Source organism: Polistes fuscatus, unplaced genomic scaffold (assembly GCF_010416935.1).
Source record: "Polistes fuscatus isolate 324 unplaced genomic scaffold, CU_Pfus_HIC Scaffold16, whole genome shotgun sequence".
NCBI lineage: Eukaryota > Metazoa > Arthropoda > Insecta > Hymenoptera > Vespidae > Polistes > Polistes fuscatus.
The window spans coordinates 4144732-4168015 of record NW_025113064.1 but is presented as its reverse complement, the minus strand read 5'-3'; the positions used below and the strand labels follow the sequence as shown (position 1 = coordinate 4168015).

General features: G+C 37.5%; 1 long non-coding RNA gene and 2 pseudogenes across 1 annotated transcript; 1 reads left to right on the top strand and 2 right to left on the bottom strand.

Annotated features, from left to right (window-relative positions):
- Positions 1-808: 808 nt before the first annotated feature.
- Positions 809-1941, top strand: LOC122514828 (annotated as a pseudogene).
- On the bottom strand, positions 1377-1812 carry LOC122514831. Its single transcript, XR_006303126.1, has 2 exons — positions 1699-1812; positions 1377-1591 (listed from the first exon to the last, which is right to left on the bottom strand). It is a non-coding gene; the product is annotated as an uncharacterized LOC122514831 (long non-coding RNA).
- Positions 1942-20570: 18629 nt separating the features above from the next.
- Positions 20571-21262, bottom strand: LOC122514830 (annotated as a pseudogene).
- Between the last annotated feature and the right edge of the window lie 2022 nt (positions 21263-23284).

Here is a 23284-nt window from a genome sequence, read left to right as displayed (position 1 = left end):
ACGCACTCACTAAATATTTCATTGCCATACCATTACAAACAACTACGTCCATAGATTTGCCGAAGGATTAGTCCATATGTTTGCAATGTTTCGGGGCACCACGATCCATATTGACTGACCAGGGAACAAACTTTACTAGTTCGCTTTTAAAGGCAATAGCTAAACAGTATAATTTGAAACAAATAAAAACTACGGCGTTCCATCCTCAGTCGAATGGATCACTAGAAAGATCTCACATTGTTCTAGTGGAATATTTAAAACATTATAAAATAAAAGAGCGAGTGGGATAAATGGTTAACACACGCCATGTTTGCATACAACACCAGTACGCACGAGGGAACTAGATTTACCCCTCACGAACTAGTTTTTGCAAAACAAGCAAACATACCTTCCGCAGACATACATACAAATGTAGCATTAGACAGCACATACCTAGAGTATTATTTAGATCTAGTTAATAAAATTAAAACATCTCAGACTTTGCAAGACGAAATTTGGTAGGAGCTAAGATCAAATCAAAATATATTACGATCGAAATGCTCGAGGTCAGAATCTTTCGGTTGGTCAAAACATTTACCTTTTAAAAAAACCACACTAACTTGGTAACCAATACTCTGGCCCCTACCAAATTTTAGAAGTGCTTCCGAGAAATAATGTAAGAATTAGTTATAAGAATGGAAGCAGAATCGTCCACAAAGATAAAGTTAAAATTTGTAAAAAATAAGCATTCTCTTTCCAAACGTAAATTAATAACGTTTTGTGCATATTTTCGATAACGACAGTCAAATCCATCGTGATAATAAAAAAAATGGTAGATAAAATGTACATCAAGGCCGTTCCTAAGCTAAAGGAAGAAGAGAAGAGGATGCTGAACAGATCGTAGCTCCTAAAAAAGGAATTCTCGCTGCTGACGAATCTACTACGAACACGAACGGTAACGCCTAAAGGACATCATTATAGAGAACAATGAGGATAACCGTAGAACATACAGACAAACATTTTTACTGCGGCAAAGGACGTCATTGGACAATATCTCCGGTGTGATTCTGTTCCATGAGACTCTATATCAGAAGGCTAATAACGGTACGCTATTCTTAAGCTTTTGAAACAACGTAACATCATTCCTGGAATCAAGGTTGATAAGGGTGTCGTGCTACTCTTTGCTACAAACGATGAATGTACGACTCAGGGATTAGACGACCTCCAATGGTAGAAATTGTGATTTTGGACATTGATAGAAGAAACTTTCGTCAAGAGATGGTGGACTGAATGTACCTTTTCAAGTTATTAAACATTAACTGGAAACGTAAAACCAGCTAAATCTGAAGGAACTGATGATGGATTTAATGGTGAACCAGCTTTTTGTGGAAAATCCATTGTTCATGTAGCTAACCAAATGATGTCTAATAAGTTTAACAAACCACAATCTTCTGTGACACTGGTCGAAGAAGAAATAAATCTAAATAAAGGAAGTAAATCTTTACCAGCTACACTGTTGGGTTCACCGATAACCACTCCAGATAGTTCACCTCCAAGCACGTTGCGTCCAGTACAGAAGGATAGCTGTCATTTCGCCAAGTGGAGATGCGTTCTTAAAATTACAAAGCATACGCCTAAAAAGAACTTGCCATTTTTTTTTTTAGAAAACGCAAATGTTTTCGCTCGTTACGTTTCAATTTGTCAGAGCGCAAGAAGTACCGATTGTTGAGCCCGAAATCCTTCCTGATGGCATTCAAGTTCACCGAGGCCTCTTCTTCGGATTGTCCACCGCTCAAGAAGGTAACAGGAACGATCAAGTAACAGCTGGACAGGAAGAACTTATCAAGAGGACTAAGGCCAACGGCGAATCGGCACTTGGCCAGTACGCGGGAAGTTTCACAGATGCTGCCGGCGATGTTGCACTTTTCGTAGCAAATCACGCATATTAAAAAAAAAAAAAAAAAAAATATTTTGCAAGTAGTATTATTATAATTGCTATACTATTCATTGTGAATCATATTGCCATATAATTTCGTTTGAAATTTTCTATTGATAATATAGAACAATAATATTGAGTTTTTCGTTTATTATTGTATGATTCTATAATTACTTTATTACATAAGTTCTAGCATATACTTATAATCGACTAATACTACATCAGTTCATTTTGCTTTTGTTAATTTTTATAAATATTCTTATAATATATAGTGTGCGTGTGACATGTTTTATCTCACATAATATTCATATATCGTATTAGATTTTACATAAATATAATAATATTGATTAATATATATATATAAGAAATGCGTCTATAGCAATTCAAAGAATTACTTGGATTAATAAATCGAGAAGTTCGTACTAATTTATAAATATATACTTGACATATTGATGTCGAAACATAGGAATGTTTATTTATATATTTTTTTTCTTCTCGTCAAAAACTTTCGATCCGTTGCGTCTGTTTCCGTCGATTTACGTAATACGTTAGATTTATCAAATTGATTTCCGCGCCAGTGTCGATCATCAATGTCACGGTGCCAGTAAGTTCTTGAGAGGTACCAGTGACACATGGAGCCCTAATAACCGGTTCGTACTTTATTTGCCTGATTGCGACTGTTCCGGTTTTGGTTGCGGAGATCTTGGACGCGGTTTGGGAGAGGGGGAACGGCGTGCGTCCGCCGCCGGACCCTTCCCGTCGTTTCACTGGTTCTGATTATTTCGTTTATCATTATTATTTTAGTGATCGACACTCGTATTTCCAATGGCCTAATTTTTTGCAATAATTACAATGACCTTCTCTTCGTTTAACCGATTTATTAGATGAATTTGATGGACTTGGTGAATTCCTTCCTGACTTTCTTTTTAGCCAGCAATTGTTTTCCTTATGCCCCTGCTTTTTGCAGTGATTACAGACTATTATTTCCTTAATTTGTCTGATATTCGCGGCACGGCTCCTATAAGTAGGAGAAGCCGTTCTTTTTGCGTCCTCTTTAATTTGTTTGTCAATTCGCAGCAAACAAATCAAGGCTTAACTAAAATCGGTATACCGTTCGAATCGCAATGCGGTTCGGTAATCTGACGGAAGACCGCGAATGAAGGCGTCAAGGCCTTCCTCTTCTATTTTGCGCTCAACAGATCGTTCTAAACGCCCAACCTGCTTCGATTCCTCATCAATTATTGACTGAGTTAGACTACGGACGCGACTAAAGTAATCAAGAACGTGCTCCTTTGGCTTTTTAAACTCGGTTGCTAGTTGTCCGCGATAGTAATTCGTCCCGTGTGATGGCAAGAAAGCATCCTTCAGCCGATCTATTAATTGCTCTACTTTAGTTATTTTCAGATCCTCTACAACAACGTATGCGTGTCCGTTTAATTTTGAGATAAGCAGCCTGGTTAGTGAAGTTTCTGTTTCGGCAGAATAACAAGCGGGCAAAGAATCGAGAGCTCTTTTACAAGCTCTTGCAAACTGAGTAACCAAGATGTTGTGACCATCGAACCTCGGTACCGCTTCCACAATTTCACGCAATTTAACCGAAGCATTCGTTGTACGCGGAAGAAGAGAGGGCGGACGAGATGCAGCAACTACTCCCCTCAATAAATCTAATTCACGCTTTAGTCGCTCATTTTCTGTTTTCAAATCGTTACTATTTGGCAAAGGAGTAACGATAGTTTGACGCGGTGGAACAGGCCGTGGAGAACTGGATGGCGACAAATTTGGCGTTCTTGATAATGTGATAAATGAGTCTACCGGAGTTCGCGATCGTTCAAATCCTCGAAAGCCGCCAAAATCTTCGCCTATAGACCTACGAATTTCTTTTTCCCTTAATTCTAGTTTACGCTCTCCATGTGCTAACTCTTTTCTTTGATTTTCAATCTCGCTCTCTCTCCTGTCTAGTTCCTCCTGTCTTTTATAACTTTCCAACTGCAAATTATTTAACTGTTCTTGGAACAAAATGATTTCTTCCATTCTTTTCTTATTAATAATTCTTTTTCCGCTAATTCGTCATTGAATCCACCCATCGCCCCGTAAGAGATGGGAGAATCTGTTCTAACGCGTGTACGGTCTGTTGCCATTTTAACTACTATGAATATTTTCTTTTCATATATGTGAATTATAGCAATGATCCCACACTGAGGATTCGAGCTAAATTAGGTTAAGACTCTCACTTCCCTTTTTCTATCCCACCGCTGCCACTTTTTTGCTTTCCTGTGACGTCCTAGAAGAGGACTGCCAAGGAGCAAGAACAATTTAGATAATTCTCCGATCCGATACCGACTTTCTTGCTGTCTTCTCGGCAAAGAGAATAAATGCCCTATTTGGGTCAGCCTGTAGAGCCAGTACTTTACCCGGGATCTGGGCTAGAAGCGGAACTTAACTCCTTTAATGAGTAAGAGATGACAACTTACCTTGATGTTAATATTGCTCTATGATTTTACGGAATCCTCGGAGTGTGGTCCCCTGTGCTGATTTCCGGAGCTCCTTAATTCCAATTGTGCTAGTGTTGAATTTGAAGATAGGTACAAGGATCAGGTGCAAAAGGAGCTTAGTTGTTGGTTCGAAAACAATTCCAAAATTAGGTAAAATAACAGTATATTCTTAAGTAAACTTTAACAATAAACAACACGAGGTTATGCACAGTATAACTCACAATACGAACACAGACCTAGCACATGTAGAACCTTTTATAAATGTAAAGATTAAGAACCCAATTATCGAAACTCGTTTACAAACGTTAGCAACTCGTACTAAATGTCGAATTCAATAACAGATGTCGTACCTAATCGCATTGTATACTACGAAAAAATATCGAACTTAGTCGACGCAGAAATAGGTAGACAAAGGTTCGACGCGAAACTCGACTTACGGTGTTAGGTCTTACTGATCGACTCACGGTAACAGATATTAAATTTGTAAAACCGTCAGAATTACTAAGGTTCACGCAATAGACTAATTTATGAAGCGAATAATCCGTATTGTGGTAGACTTTTATGTGTTTAAGTATAATGGTTGCCGGTAGACTGACGGCGAGGAGTCTCTAATCTCCCCACGTCGAGTCCGTACCTGCCGAGTGGGAGGTACCCACACTCGCGCTAGTGCTTCCTCCACTACCCGGAGCTCTTAATTCCAATTGTGGCTAGTGTTGAATTTTGAATAGGTACAAAGAATCAGGTGCAAAAGGAGCTTAGTTGGTTCGAACAATTCCAAAAATTTTAGGTAAAATAAAGTAGATTCTTAAGTAAACTTTAACAATAAACAACAAGGTTATGCACAGTATAACTCACAATACGAACACAGACAATAGCAAATGTAAAACTTTTATAAACGTAAAGATTAAGAAACAATTATCAAAAAATCGTTAAAACGTAGCAAACTTAGTAATAGATGTCGAATTCAATAACAGATGTCGAACCTAATAGCAATTGTCATACTACGAAACAAATACGAACTTAGTTGACGCAGAAATAGTAGACGAAGTTTCGACGCGAAACACACTCGACTTACGGTGTTAGGTCTTACTATCGACTCACGGTAACAGATATTAAATTGTAAATACCGTCAAAATTACTAAGGTTCACGCAATAGACTAATTTATGAACGAACAATCAAAGTATGTAGTAGACTTTTATGAGTTTTAAGTATAATGGTTGCCGGTAGACTGACGGCGAGGAGTCTCTAAGCTCCCCACGTCGAGTCCCGTACGGCCGAGTGGAGTACCCCCACTCGCGCTAGGTGCTTTCTCCACTACCGACTTTTACCAACCCGTGGGAAAGGAATCTGCTGATCTTTTAAGTTTGCACGTGTGAATAAATATTAGTTACAATCAAGCTCTAAACTGCTGTCGTCAGCTGGGAATGGAATTTGCCTCGAAAAAATATCATTTACTATCAAGCGCTAATTCCCGGTAGCGACTACAGTATCAGGCTACTATCAGGCAGAAATTCCCGAACTGCACGTGCGCCTTATACTTTAGCCAAGAGATTTATTTTCATTGCACGTGTGCTTTATTACGACTGTGGGAATTTTATGTTCCAGCTAACATTATTACTTTATATAAATGTTATTAACTATTTTTCTATTAATTAATAATAACTGTTAAATTTTACACCCAATTAAAGAACAACAATATATAACAATGTTATTTGTAGCAACCATTTAATTAAAGATAAATGCAAAGCAATTGTTATATTAACCAAATGTTAATAACAAGTGTCGGTAATGTAGGAGCACGAAGTCGGTATTACAGACTTCCACTTATCGACAGACCTCCTTACCGACCCTATTGGTAGGTAGGTAGGTTTCACATGAACGACAATTGATCTGTACCATTCTAATTCCATATGCTAACAAAATGCAAATATCGATGGTCGTTCATGAGAGTACTTATTAGATAAAAGTGCAAATTATACAATATGTAGAGAAAAACATCGCGTACTAAAATATTAGAATACAAAAAATATAGATACAAATTTGTTAATGAAGAAAAGCAAATATTAAAGCTAAATATATAGAATTATGACAAAATTCAGATTTACTATAAATACTTGAATTTTCGAAATTAGTTGTCACTATGACGTGACACCTCCCCCCTTTAAGAGAAGCACGAAGGAATTCATTTTCTACTGCTTCGTAAAGAGCGAAATTTCTGAGGATTTCGTCGTCTGCATAAAACCGCAATTGCTTACCGGCTGATTCCTCGGTTTGCGAGCTGCTTGTAGCCGTAGTTGATTGATTGCTATCGGCTAAACTGTTTACTGTTTCGGACTGCTCCGTGGTGATTTCACGGAGTTCGGTTTCGGTTGATGCAGCCGGCGATCCTTACTGTTCTTTAACTGGAGAAGTAGGCCCGTTATTGAGCCCCAAATAGCGCCTAATAGATGATGCTCCACCCATATACCGTGTGTAGGGCGTAACACGCAAGATGGAATCAACGACCAATTTTATTATTTTAAATATAAATATTACTCCTAGTATTGCCGCACTGACTACCCGAATTTCAAAAGTCCGTTCCACACTTCGAGGTAACACTTCCGCAAATTTGTTAAATTCGTTCTTACTCACAAAGTTCATAAAATTTAATGTTTCTGTTTGCACTTTTGACCGGTTGCCCCCCTGGCAATATTGTTCAGTATAGAGGGCTGTTCTATAGGGAACATTACGTGGTCCCTAAGATTGTCCAGATCCGCCTGTGTGTAAATACCACTGGTTGCCAAGGATCCCGCGTCGGTATATATCCACAACACGTTCCGTGTCTGGTTCCAAAATTTGCGGATCCTTTACGTAAGTTGGCTTTGGCAGCAACTGGTACCAAACACCTTCAACCAGATTTCTTGTGGTAGTAGTGCGCTGCAGGATTCTTCGGTGCCCTTACTTACCAAAATTCTGGATTTTGGTTTAAGGAACATGCTGGTGTTTTGATATGTCACTGGGAGTTCACGATAACATTCTCCCGCGTGTCTAACCTTTACAGGAACCGGTGTGCATTTGATAATATGTGCAACTTTACCGCCTATCACTGCCATGTATCCTGGTTTTTTCATTACTGTATACGCAAAGACATCAGGAAGGATCGCGGCCAAGGCTAACGCATTTCTGATTACTTGCTGTTCCGATACATCTTTGTTGAGTACACTGTGGTATAGAGCTTCCAACTGGTCACAATGATGCCTTTCAACATACACAAATTTCGAGTTCACGTAGGCGAACAAATCCATATTGTTAGGTGTTATTTTCGCTTTTGATGTGAACGTTCTTCCCCGCTGTGTTTCTAAAATGAACAGCTTCGGATGTTCTGTCGTGATCAAACTATACCCACAGAGATGGTGTTCTTCCTTGCCCATTAATGCGAAAGTCGTATCCCCCTCTGTCACCGTATACATTGTTGACAGTAGTGAAATGGTAACAGGCGAAACTATTTTTGTTGCTGTGCCTTCGTATAAAGCTGTGTATTGTTCGAAGTTGCAGGCCGATTTAGGAATTATTGTCCAAAATGCACTCCCGTTTTCGTCCGTGAGGCATGTTCCTTCCGAAAAGGTGCACCGCACATTTCCCCGTAGTGAGATCACATTATCCTTCACTCTCACTGTTCCCGTATATGTTCTTATATTGTTCGTACTACACTTTGCACTACTACACCGTCCCATGTTCCGTCGGTATCTGCGTATTGTGTGCCGAGGCACTTACCGTCGGTGGCTATGGAGCCTGCTAATGTAACACTCCGAAAATCGGTCGTATTTACTCGAAGTCCAGTCAATTGAGTGAACGAATTTAAAGAAAGTGTACCGGTGTTAATAACGATTTGCAACGTCGGCAGACACGTCCATCAGATATACGCGGCGCCCGTTATGAACAGCTGATATATGCGAGCTCATGCCGCAGTAATAAATAACACGGTCAACTTCAATCCGACACTGGTATACCGGTGTTGTATCGTAGTCAGTCAGCTGCAACAGCTGTATGTACGTCTTCGTCTTATTGGGTGTTGTGTGGGGAGATTGCAGTCCCCCGTCTCCAGCAGTGACACAGCTGTTATATTCGCAGCTGTCCCGCTGCAATCGTAACCCAACAATGCGGAAGCTATGGTGACGTAACCGATGATGATGCAGCAAAGTTCGGAATGCATCCTTTCTGTTGCAGATGTACAGGTCTTTACAAATTTCTTATAATAGATTCACACAAAGGTTATATATGTGATAATTATGCAAGAATTGTCCTAATTTTTATTTTGTCACGTCCTAGTGACGATTCAATATACAAAACGTACCATCCAATGATTGTGATTGTCCTTCCGTCATATATACGAAAATTTTTGAAATTTCATCACTTATATTTTTTACTTTTACAAACTACACATACACACAGTTACGATACGATTATTTAAATAATTTACCTTTTATCACATATAACCGTATATAATTTACATTATATTTACTGTAAATTCTCTTTTGTATTAAATACTCTTATAAACGACCATCGATAAATATCATTTTGACAGCATATGGTAATAATAGAACATATATCAATTGTCGTTCATAGAGACACCTGCCTTACCGACAACTTAGGTCGGTAAACGGATCTTTCAATAAGGGGAAGTCGGTAATACCGACTTCGTGCTCCTACATTACCGACACTTATTATTAATTACTTGGATATATAATGGTTGCTGCTAGCATTTAGCCTTATTTAAATGATTGCTACAAATAATATTATTACATATTTCATTTTTCTTCTAATTGAGAATAAACTCTAACAATTATTAATAACTAATAAAACAAATAGTTAATAACATTTATATAAGGTGATAATGTTAGCTGGAACATAAAATTCCCACAGTCGTAATAAAGCACACGTGCAATGAAAGGGAATCTCTTGGCTCAATATAGGGCGCACGTGCAGTTCTGGGAATTTCTGCCTGATAGTAACCTGATACTTTAGTCGCTACCGGGAATTAGCGCTTGATAGTAAATGCTATTTTTTCGAGGCAAATTCCATTCCCAGCTGACGAAAGCAGTTTAGAGCTTGATTGTAACAATTATTTATTCACACGTGCAAACTTAAAAGATAAGCAGATTCCTTCCCACGGGTTGGTAAAAGTCGGTAGTGGAGGAAGCACCTAGCGCGAGTGGGGGTACCTCCCACTTGGCCGTACGGGACCCGACGTGGGGAGCTATAGACTCCTCGCCGTCAGTCTACCGGCAACCTCTATACTCTTAACACTTAAATCTTAATTACCTCTGTTAATTATTTTATACTGATACATTTTGTGCTCGAGAGTCTCTCTTCCAATATAACAACTTCTCATTTAAGACGAGTCTTTTCAAGATAGTCTTTTTGCGTTAACAATTTAGTTAACTTGGAAGACAGACTTTCTCATAATATATAATAAATTATTAACAAAATATAGTTAATAATTTATCCAATTTACTATTATTGCTTGATTATACAATTTTATGTAAGAGTTCGTACACGTCGCCGCAGTTATAATTGATATTACAATTTGCGTACAGTAAACGCACTTTAACACGCCACATTTATAATCCGTGTTACATTTGTAATATATCCGTGTGACAGTTACAACAAGTGATCAAAATTGTGTAAAACACTTGTGCAAACTCTTGTTTGTTTTAACATTGAAGATATACTTTAGTTTACCTATTAATCAAGTGATATTCATTTAATAACAAAACCTTTTTACACCGAACATCCTGTGACTACCTAATCAACGCAATTGATTTTAAGGACCTTGGGTCCGTGGATATCGGCATTCAGCACAAATCGTATTTTCTAAAGGACATATTCATCTATATCAAGGGTAAGTACCCCTCATCCATCATAACCTTACAAGTTATTACCTTTTTGGCTTCCCTAAGATCATCTAGCCCAGATCCTTGGTAGAGTACCGGCTTAACGGACTGATCAAAAATAGGGCAAAATCGTTCTAACCGTGTAGATTTTCTATATTCAAAAGAAATTGACCGGGATAAGGAACGAATTTTTGTTTTTTTTTTTGTGGGGTTTCTCGTTTAAACTTCGGGACGTCACAATTCTAGTTAATTTAACTTTTGTCGATGGACAATCCTACTTCCATTTTATAACTATTTTTATGTTATTATTACGTAGAATCTCTAGAATCTAGTGGGGGCCAGTTGTACTGGTCTCCAAACTTAGAAGTGGTTGTTTCAACAAATAGACGTATTTCCGACCTCAGTTTTTGGCCGCGAAAATTTTGATGATAATAAATTTGGATTTATTTTTGCGCCCACCAGGTTCCTTCTTGCAATTTTCTGAGCTGACCAAATTTTATGAACTAAATCTAAATAGTATTCTAAATAGGTATTCTTCTAGGGCAACGTTCGTAAGCACCTCTCCCGAGGGAGCATTCGCTTGTCTTCCGAATACCAATTCATGAGGTGTGAACCTAGTTCCTAATGTGTACTAGTATGGTATGCGAACATAGCATGAGTGAGCCAATTATCCCACTCGCTCTTCTTACTAATAAATTGTTTTAAGTATTCTATTAATACAATGTGCGAACGCTCAAGTGACCCCATTTGACTATGGGTGAAATGCTGTGGTTTTTATTTGCTTACAACGGTACTGTTTAGCAATTGCCCTTAGTAGGAGCCTGTGAAAATTTTCCCTTGATCAGTCAGAATTGAGCGTGGCGCTCCGAATAATTACAAAATTTATGGACCATGCCTTCCGCAATATCAACCTATGTAGCTGTCTTCAGAGCTACTGCAACGAAAAATTTTGTTAGTGAATCCTGTATAGTGAGAATATATTTATTTCCTTTTTTTGTTTCGGAAGTGGTCCAACAATGTCCATGGCAATTTTGTCGAATGCCGCTCCTGGCGTATCGGTTAGTATCATTGGCTCCCTAGACTTTATTCTAGCTAATTTCTTTAATTGACATCCTTCGCAATTTCTAATGTATTCTTGTATGTCTTTTTTTATTGGGCCAATGATACTTCTGCCTAATTCTGTTATAAGTTTTTGTTACACACTTATGTCACCGATAGCCGAAGAGTGGCATTCTGCAAGAATGTCATTACGCTTTTCTTGTTCTGGGATTAGAATTTGATTAAGACAAATTACTATTTTGCAAATTTCAGATTCAAAGTATTTGAAGTTTCCTTTAGACGTGCGACCATGGGATGCCATCGATATTATTTGTCTTAGAATACTTACAGATTTAAGTCCCAATTCGCGGGTAACAGAAAGTAAAGCGCCAATTGCTTCTACCAGAGTTTCGAATTTTGTAGAGTTCTCAGCTTGTTCTTTTATAGGTATTATACTAGTTTATATTTCCGATGTTGTTACCCTAGCTCGAGCTAACACTAAATGTTCTGATTTCGGGAGCCGTTGGCTTTATTCAAAAGTTTGGCGCGATCGTCACAAGGTGTACCACTAAGATCCGTAAATACTATTAAGTTATCTCGCCCTTAAATGCAGAGAGTCTCTTGTCTCGAATATTTTCACGATTATAATTCACGATTTAGTCTTTCATTTTCTGATTTCAAACTCTTTACTATTTGGCCAAAGGATAACGATAGTTTGACGCGGTGGAACAGGCCGTGGAGAACTGAATGGCGACAAATTTGGCGTTCTTGATATGGTGATAAATGAGTCTACCGGAGTTCGCGATCGTTCCAATCCTCGAAAGCCGCCACAATCTTCGCCCATAGACCTACGAATTTCTTCTTCCCTTAATTCTAGTCTACGCTCTCTATGTGCTAACTCTTTTCTTTAATTTTCAATCTCGCTCTCTCTCCTGTCTAGTTCCTCCTGTCTTTTATAACTTTCCAACTGCAAATTATTTAACTGTTCTTGGAACAAAATGATTTCTTCCATTCTTTTCTTATTAATAATTCTTTTTCCGCTAATTCGTCATTGAATCCACCCATCGCCCCGTCAGAGATGGAAGAATCCGTTCTAACGCGTGTCGGTCTGTTGCCATTTTAACTACTATGAATATTTTCTTTTTATATGTAAATTATAGCAATGATCCCACACTGAGGATTCGAGCTAAATTAGGTTAAGATTCTCACTTCCCTTTTTTATCCCACCGCTGCTACCAGTTTTTGCCTTCCTGTGACGTCCTAGAAAGGACTGCCAAGGAGCAAGAACAATTGTAGATAATTCTCCGATCCGATACCGACTTTCTTGCTGTCTTCTCGGCAAAGAGAATAAATGCCCTATTTTGGGTCAGCCTGTAGAGCCAGTACTTTACCCGGGATCTGGGCTAGAAGCGGAACTTAACTCCTTTAATGAGTAAGAGATGACAACTTACCTTGATGTTAATATTGCTCTATGATTTTACGGAATCCTTGGAGTGTGTTCCCCTGTGCTGATTTCCGGAGCTCCTTAATTCTAATTGTGCTGGTTTGAATTTTGAAGATAGGTACAAGAATCAGGTGCAAAAGGAGCTTAGTATTTGGTTCGAAACAATTCCAAAAATTTTAGGTAAAATAACAGTATATTCTTAAGTAAACTTTAACAATAAACAACACAAGGTATGCACAGTATAACTCACAATACGAACACAGACAATAGCAAATGTAGAACTTTTATAAACGTAAAGATTAAGAAACAATTATCAAAAACTCGTTTAAAACGTAGCAAACTTAGTAATAGATGTCGAATTCATAACAGATGTCGAACCTAATAGCAATTGTCATACTACGAAACAAATATCGAACTTAGTTGACGCAGAAATAGTAGACGAAGGTTCGACGCGAAACACTCGACTTACGGTGTTAGGTCTTACTGATCGACTCACGGTAACAGATATTAAATTGTAAAAACCGTCAAATTACTAAGGCTTACGCAATAGACTAATTTATGAAGCGAACTAATCAAGTATTGTAGTAGACTTTTTATGTGTTTAAGTATAGTGGTTGCCGGTAGACTGACGGCGAGAAGTCTCTAAGCTCCCCACGTCGAGTCCCGTACGGCCGAGTGGGAGGTACCCCCACTCGCGCTAGGTGTTCCTCCACTACCGACTTTTACCAACCCGTGGAAAGGAATCTGCTGATCTTTTAAGTTTGCACGTGTGAATAAATATTAGTTACAATCAAGCTCTAAACTGCTGTCGTCAGCTGGGAATGGAATTTGCCTCGAAAAAATATCATTTACTATCGAGCGCTAATTCCTGGTAGCGACTACAGTATCAGGCTACTATCAGGCAGAAATTCCCGGAACTGCACGTGCGCCTTATACTTTAGCCAAGAGATTTATTTTCATGCACGTGTGCTTTATTACGACTGTGGGAATTTTATGTTCCAGCTAACATTATTACTTTATATAAATGTTATTAACTATTTGTTCTATTAATTAATAACTGTTAAATTTTACACCCAATTAAAAGAAAACAAATATATAACAATGTTATTTGTAGCAACCATTTAATTAAGCTAAATGCAAATAGCAATTGTTATATTAACCAAATGTTAATAACAAGTTCGGTAATGTAGGAGCACGAAGTCGGTATTACAGACTTCCACTTATCAACAGACCTCCTTACCGACCCTATTGGTAGGTAAGGTAGGTTTTCACATGAAACGACAATTGATCTGTACCATTCTAATTTTCCATATGCTAACAAAAATGCAAATGTCTATGGTCGTTCATGAGAGTACTTATTAGATAGTACTTATTAGATAAATGTGCAAATTATACAATATGTAGAGAAAAACATCGCGTACTAAAATATTAGAATACAAAACAATATAGATACAAATTTGTTAATGAAGAAAAAGCAAATATTAACGCTAAATATATAGAATTATGACAAAAATTCGATTTACTAAATACTGGAATTTTCGAAATTAGTTTTCACTATGACGTGAATCTCGACGTGACGTTACCCTCGACAGCTGACGCTAAGATAACAGAAACAGACAATGAATACTCTGACGTCAGAGTGCCAGAGACTCAGCTGACTACGATAATTTGTTTTTCCGTACACACACGACGAGAGTAGATATGCGTTCAAGATTGATAACGGAAAATATATTCGAGACAAGGGACTCTCTGCATTTAAGGCGAGATAACTTGATAGTATTTACGGATCTTAGCGGTACACCTTGTGACGATGGCGCCAAACTTTTGAATAAAGCCAAACGGCTCCCGAAATCAGAACATTTAGTGTTAGCTCGAGCTAGGGTAACTAACATCGGAAAATATAAACTAGTAATAATACCTATAAAGGAACAAGCTGAGAACTCTACAAAATTCGAAACTCTGGTAGAAGCAATTGGCGCTTTACTTTCTGTTACCCGCGAATTGGGACTTAAATCTGTAAGTATTTCTAAGACAAATAATATCGATGGCATCCCATGGTCGCACGTCAAAGGAAACTTTAAAATACTTTTGAATCGAAATTTGCAAAATAGTAATTTGTCTTAATCAAATTCTAATCCCAGAACAGGAAAAGCGTAATGCATTCTTGCAGAATGCCACTCTTCGGCTATCGGTGGACATAAGGGTGTAACAAAAACTTATACAGAATTAGGCAGAGGTATCATTGGCCCAATATGAAAAAAGACTACAAGAATACATTAGAAATTGCGAAGGATGTCAATTAAGAAATTAGTTAGAATAAAGTCTAGGGAGCTAATGATACTAACCGATACGCCAGGAGCGGCATTCGACAAAATTGCCATGGACATTGTTGGACCACTTCCGGAAAAAAAAGGGCAATAAATATATTCTCACCATAACAGGATTCACTAACAAAATTTTCGTTGCAGTAGCTCTGAAGACAGCTACATCAGTTGATATTGCGGAAGGCATGGTCCATAATTTTTGTAATATATTCGGAGCGCCACACTCAATCTGACTGATAAGGGAAAAATTTCAAGGCTCCTTACTAAGGGCAATTGCTAAACAGTACGTTGTAAGCAAATAAAACCACAGCATTTCACCCAAGTCAAATGGGTCACTTGAGCGTTCGCACATTGGATTAATAGAATACTTAAACAATTTATTAGTAAGAAGAGCGAGTGGGATAATTGGCTCACTCATGCTATGTTCGCATACCATACTAGTACACATAGGAAACTAGGTTCACACCTCATGAATTGGTATTCGGAAGACAAGCGAATGCTCCTCGGGAGAGGTGCTTACGAACGTTGCCCTAGAGAATACCTATTTAGAATACTATTTAGATTTAGTTCATAAAATTTGGTCAGCTCAGAAAATTGCAAGAAGGAACCTGGTGGGCGCAAAAAAAATCCAAATTTATTATCATCAAAATTCTCGCGGCCAAAAACTTGAGGTCGGAATAACGTCTATTTGTTGAAACAACCAACTTCTAAGTTTGGAGACCAGTACACTGGCCCCCACCAGATTCTAGAGATTCTACGTAATAATAACATAAAAATTAGTTATAAAAATGGAAGTAGGATTGTCCATCGAGAAAGTTAAATTAACTAGAAATAAAATTAGGACAATTCTTGCATAATATCACATATAACCTTTGTATGAATCTATTATAAGAAATTTTTGTAAGACCTGTACATCTGCAACAGAAGGATGCATTCCGAACTTTGCTGCATCATCATCGGTTACGTCACCATAGCTTCCGCATTGTTGGGTTACGATTGCGGCGGGACAGCTGCGAATATAACATCTGTGTCACTGCTGGAGACGGGGGACTGCAATCTCCCCACCACAACACCCAATAAGACGAAGACGTACATATAGCTGTTGCAGCTGACTGACTACGATACAACACCGGTATACCAGTGTCGGATTGAAGTTGACCGTGTTATTTATTACTGCGGCATGAGCTCGCATATATCAGCTGTTCATAACGGGCGCCGCGTATATCTGCTGGACGTGTCTGCCGACGTTTGCAAATCGACTATTTAATACCGGTACACTTTCTTTAAATTCGTTCACTCAATTGACTGGACTTCGAGTAAATACAACCGATTTTCGGAGTGTTACATTAGCAGGCTCCATAGCCACCGACGGTAAGTGCCTCGGCACACAATACGCAGATACCGACGGAACATGGGACGGTGTAGTAGTGCAAAGTGTAGTACGAACAAATATAAGAACATATACGGGAACAGTGAGAGTGAAGGATAATGTGATCTCACTACGGGGAAATGTGCGGTGCACCTTTTCGGAAGGAACATGCCTCACGGACGAAAACGGGAGTGCATTTTGGACAATAATTCCTAAATCGGCGTGTAACTTCGAACAATACACAGCTTTATACGAAGGCACAGCAACAAAATAGTTTCGCCTGTTACCATTTCACTACTGTCAACAATGTATACGGTGACAGAGGAGGATACGACTTTCGCATTAATGGGCAAGGAAGAACACCATCTCTGTGGGTGTAGTTTAATCACGACAGAACATCCGAAGCTGTTCATTTTAGAAACACAGCGGGGAAGAACGTTCACATCAAAAGCGAAAATAACACCTAACAATATGGATTGTTCGCCTACGTGAACTCGAAATTTGTGTATGTTGAAAGGCATCATCGTGACCAGTTGGAAGCTCTATACACAGTGTACTACAACAAAGATGTAATCTGGAACAGCAAGTAATCAGAAATGCGTTAGCCTTGGCCGCGTCCTTCCCTGATGTCTTTGCGTATACAGTAATGAAAAAACCAGGATACATGGCAGTGATAGGCGGTAAAGTTGCACATATTATCAAATGCACACCGGTTCCTGTAAAGGTTAGACACGCGGGAGAATGTTATCGTGAACTCCCAGTTACATATCAAAACACCAGCATGTTCCTTAAACCAAATCCAGAATTTGGTAAGTAAGGGCATCGAAGAATCCTGCAGCGCACTACTCCCACAAGAATATCTGGTTGAAGGTTTTTGGTACCAGTTGCTGCCAAAGCCAACTTACGTAAAGGATCCGCAAGTTTTGGAACCAGACACAAAAGTGTTGTGGAAATATACCGACGCGGGATCCTTGGCAACCAGTGGTATTTACACACAGGCGGCTCTGGACAATCTTAGGGACCACGTAATGTTTCCTATAGAACAACCCTCTATACTGAACAATTTGCCAGGGGGGCAACGGTCAAAAGGTGCAAACAGAAACATTAAATTTTATGAACCTTGTTTTTTTCTCCTCTGTGTTTTCTCTACATATTGTATAATTTGCACTTTTATCTAATAAGTACTCTCATGAACGACCATCGATATTTGCATTTTTGTTAGCATATGGAAATTAGAATGGTACAGATAAATTGTCGTTCATGTGGGAACCTACCTTTCCTAAAAATAGGGTCGGTAAGCAGGTCTGTCGATAAGTGGAAGTCTGTAATACCGACTTCGTGCTCCTACATTACCGACACTTGTTATTAACATTTGGTTAATAACAATTGTGACGTCCCAGATGGGGTTGTCAAAAAGGAGTAAGAAACAATTTTTAATTTTTCTTTTTCCCGGTCATCTTTTCCAGAATTACTCGGTTTAGGAGGAGTGCCCTGTTTTGAGTCAATCCGTGGAGCCGGACTTTACTCGGGATCTGGGCAAAGGATCTTTTATCCCAAAATCCCAAAAGGTAAGTAAAATCTTTTACTTACCTTGGGGCTGCTGCTCGATAGGTGTTAAAGATGGTTGATAGATGTTGATTCCGTCAGTGATTTGGATTGACTTCCCTGATAATTATTGAGGATTTTGGCCAACAGGATTTTTATTCAAATTCACAATACACGATATTAGGTAAAAACAAAATATTCTGAATAACAGTTGATATTAAAAATTATACACTGAGTTTACACAACTTATGTTCGCAATATAGAAAGGAAACGACGTGTCACAGAGCAAACGTAACTTAACGCAGTATAAAGATGCGAGAACGTAACCTTATATAATAGTTGTACAAAAATATTCAAGATTATATCTTAAAAGTAGAGTTGATGTTTTATAAGTATAAGGTTTGTCGATAGACTAAAGAAAAAGAAACTATAAAAAAAAGAAATTATATCGAGTATGAACTATAAATGAGCAAGTACACTATTATAAAATGAACCATGCGCTTAAATCTTTTCCCCTTTTATACTTTCTCTCCTATATTTAAATATCGTATTTAGCTACAGATCACGTGATCTGTAAATCACTAATAAATAAAATAAAAAATTAATCTTTTTGTCTTCATTTTATTTGGTGATAAAATTATTTTTAACTTCTATAGTACCGTACTACAATCAATTAAAGCATAAAACTATTTTTTTAGATCATAAATATTCCTAGAAAAATTGCATTAGTATGTTCTTTTCGTTAGGAAGTAGTTTAATAAGTGTTCATCAATAATTAAAAATGAAAATTATAGAACGAAATGTAATTTAATCAGCTATAAAAAAAAGCAGTTGACTTTTTAAGTTCGATAAAAAATCATCTTTGTAGAGAATTTAATTTCCTACAAAACCAACCAAGGGGTTTTTAATATTTGGTATATTGAATTGTCTATAACCAAAAAATAAGTGAAAAAAAACTTTTTTTGGCGAAATTTCTTATTTTAGCGAGCGCTAACTGAAAATGAAGATAGATGGCTCAAATTTTGACACAATTTTTTTTTCGTCACTCTCAACGAAATTTTGATATGGACCGAAAAAAAAAATATAGTCGAATTATTTGGCACAGTCTAATATATATTTATAATATTTTATTATTAATATATTATTATTCTTTTTAATATTAAAACGATGGTCATTCATGGAAATGCCTATAAAGTTAACAAATCGGGTAAACGTCGTCACTAGACGTGACACCTCCCCCCTTAGAGAGAAGCAGGGAATTTTGTTTTTGTTAATTGTCGGAAATATTTCCGTTTATTCCCATAATTTTTGGCTAATTAATTCAGTGTAAAGAAATATTTTTTAAATTTATCTAAATTTTCTTATGTATAAAGTCCTCTCTTTCGGTTATTCGAAAAGTTTTTGACGAGAGAAAAAAAAAAATATAAAATAAATTCATGTTTCGACATCAATATGTCAAGTATATTTATAAATTAGTACGAACTTCTCGAAATTATTAATCCAAGTAATTCTTTGAATTGCTGATAGACGCATTTCTTATATATATATATTAATCATATTATTGTATTTATGTAATAATCTAATACGATATATGAATATTATGTAAGATAAAACATGTCACACGCACATATTATATATATATATATATATATATATATATAATAACAATATTTATAAAAATTAACAAAAGCAAAATGAACTGATATGGTATTAGTCGATTATAAGTATATGCTAGAACTTATGTAATAAAGTATAATTATAGAATCATACAATAATAAACAAAAACTCAAATATTATTATTCTATATTATCAATAGAAAATTTCAAACGAAATATATATTGCAATATGATTCACAATGAAATAGTATAGCAATTATAATAAATACTACTTGCAAAATTTTTTTTTTATATGCGTGATTTGCTACGAAAAGTGCAGCATCGCCGGCAGCATCTGTGAAACTTCCCGCGTACTGGCCAAGTGCCGATTCGCCGTTCCTTAGTCCTCTTGATAAGTTCTTCCTGTCCAGCTGTTACTTGATCGTTCCTGTTACCTTCTTGAGCGGTGGACAATCCGAAGAAGAGGCCTCGGTGAACTTGAATTCCATCAGGAAGGATTTCGGCTCAACATCGGTACGATTCTTGCGCTCTGACAATTGAAACGTAACGAGCGAAAACATTTGCGTTTTCTAAAAAAAAAATGGCAAGTTCTTTTTAGGCGTATGCTTTGTAATTTTAAGAACGCATCTCCACTTGGCGAAATGACAGCTATCCTTCTGTACTGGACGCAACGTGCTTGGAGGTGAACTATCTGGAGTGGTTATCGGTGAACCCAACAGTGTAGCTGGTAAAGATTTACTTCCTTTATTTAGATTTATTTCTTCTTCGACCAGTGTCACAGAAGATTGTGGTTTGTTAAACTTATTAGACATCATTTGGTTAGCTACATGAACAATGGATTTTCCACAAAAAGCTGGTTCACCATTAAATCCATCATCAGTTCCTTGAGATTTAGCTGGTTTTACGTTTCCAGTTAATGTTTAATAAGTAAAAAGGTACATTCAGTCCACCATCTCTTGACGAAAGTTTCTTCTGCATTCAATGTCCAAAATCACAATTTCTACCATTGGAGGTCGTCTAATCCCTGAGTCGTACATTCATCGTTTGTAGCAAAGAGTAGCACGACACCCTTATCAACCTTGATTCCAGGAATGATGTTACGTTGTTTCAAAAGCTCTAAGAATAGCGTACCGTTATTAGCCTTCTGATATAGAGTCTCATGGAACAGAATCACACCGGAGATATGTTGTCCAATGACGTCCTTTGCCGCAGTAAAAATGTAATTGTCTGTATGTTCTACGGTTATCCTCATTGTTCTCTATAATGATGTCCTTTAGGCGTTTACCGTTCGTGGTCGTAGATTCGTCAGCAGCGAGAATTCCTTTTTCAGGAGCTACGATCTGTTCAGCAATCCTCTTCTCTTCTTCCTTTAGCTTAGGAACGGCCTTGATGTACATTTTATCTACCATTTTTTTTATTATCACGATGGATTTGACTGTCGTTATCGAAAATATGCACAAACGTTATTAATTTACGTTTGGAAAGAGAATGCTTATTTTTTACAAATTTTAACTTTATCTTTGTGGACGATTCTGCTTCCATTCTTATAACTAATTCTTACATTATTTCTCGGAAGCACTTCTAAAATTTGGTAGGGGCCAGAGTATTGGTTACCAAGTTTAGTGGTTGGTTGTTTTAAAAGGTAAATGTTTTGACCAACCAAAGATTCTGACCTCGAGCATTTCGATCGTAATATATTTTTGATTTGATCTTAGCTCCTACCAAATTTCGTCTTGCAACAGTCTGAGATGTTTTAATTTTATTAACTAGATCTAAATAATACTCTAGGTATGTGCTGTCTAATGCTACATTTGTATGTATGTCTGCGGAAGGTATGTTTGCTTGTTTTGCAAAAACTAGTTCGTGAGGGGTAAATCTAGTTCCCTCGTGCGTACTGGTGTTGTATGCAAACATGCGTGTGTTAACCATTTATCCCACTCGCTCTTTTTATTTATATAATGTTTTAAATATTCCACTAGAACAATGTGAGATCTTTCTAGTGATCCATTCGACTGAGGATGGAACGCCGTAGTTTTTATTTGTTTCAAATTATACTGTTTAGCTATTGCCTTTAAAAGCGAACTAGTAAAGTTTGTTCCCTGGTCAGTCAATATGGATCGTGGTGCCCCGAAAACATTGCAAACATTATGGACTAATCCTTCGGCAATATCTATGGACGTAGTTGTTTGTAATGGTATGGCAATGAAATATTTAGTGAGTGCGTCTTGTATAGTAAGAATATATCTATTTCCTGATTTCGTTTCAGGGAGTGGTCCGACTATGTCCATAGCTATTTTGTCGAATGCCGCTCCCGGCGTATCGGTAAGTACCATTGGTTCTTTGGACTTTACTCTTACTAATTTTTTTAACTGACAACTTGTACAGTTTTTGATAAAATCACTTATGTCCTTTTTTAAATTTGGCCAATGATACTTATGCCGAATTTTATTATACGTTTTTGTGACGCCTTTGTGTCCACCAATAGGCGAGGAGTGGCATTCGGCAAGGATGCCCTCTCGCAGTTCTAACTTAGGAACTAAAATTTGATTTAAACAGATAGTAATGCAGCAATTTTCTGATTCAAACGTGTTACATAAATTCTTTTGAATCCGAGGCCATAATATGCCGTCTAAGCTTTGTGTCTTGGCGATGCTTACAGATTTTAAGTCGAGCTCTCGTACTACTGAGAGCAAGGAACCAATTGCTTCGTATATCGTTTCCAATTTTGCACTGTTTGCGATGTTTTCCTTTATAGGGATATTATTAATTTATGTTTCCCAATGTTAGTTACTTTGGCACGAGCTAAAGTCAAATCTTTTACATGTGGAATAATTTTTTTGTTCTAGTAGTTTACACCAGTATCGCAAGGTGTGCCGTCTAAATCGGTAAATATTACAATATTGTCGTGCCTTAATTGTAGAGAGTCTCGTGAGACTCCTACATTTTTTGTTATCATATTTAAGTTATTGTTTGTTCTTGGTTGTGTCTGTGGAGAGTATAGTCGTTCGTAGTCACTAGAGTTTTCACTGTCTGTATTTTCGTCCTCTGTGTGGTGTTGCTAAACGTGACGTGTTGTCGAGGTCATCTGTGCCGTTAGCTGTCACGTCGGGGTCACTGTCCTCGTTATCCGTCATCGTGTCCTTAGTTTCAAAATGAACGGTACTATCGTCGGAATCGTATATGTTTATAGGAAGTACTTTTTTAGTTTCTATCGGATTTCGTGATAGAGCGTCAGCGTTAGCATTCGCAGTTCCTGGCTTATAAATGATTTTGAACGTATACTCAGCCAATTTCAGACTCCACTTAACTAATCTTGATGTCGGGTCTTTTACCGACTTTAGCCAAACTAGTGGTTTGTGATCAGTTATGAGGGTAAATTCTCGGCCGTACAAATATGGCCTAAAATAATTCGTAGCGAAAACTATTGCCAATAATTCTCTTTCAATAGTTGAATAATTCATTTCAGCTTTATTTAAAATTCGCGAGCAATAGGAGATGGGTAAATCCTTACCGACGGGGCCTTGACTCAACACGGCGCCGATTGCATAACCGGATGCGTCCGTTGTGACGTTAAAAGGCAAAGAGAAATTTGGATATTGTAAAATTGGTTCTTTGCACAAGGCATCACGCAGTGAGCAAAATGCGTTTTCATGGGTGGATTCCCATC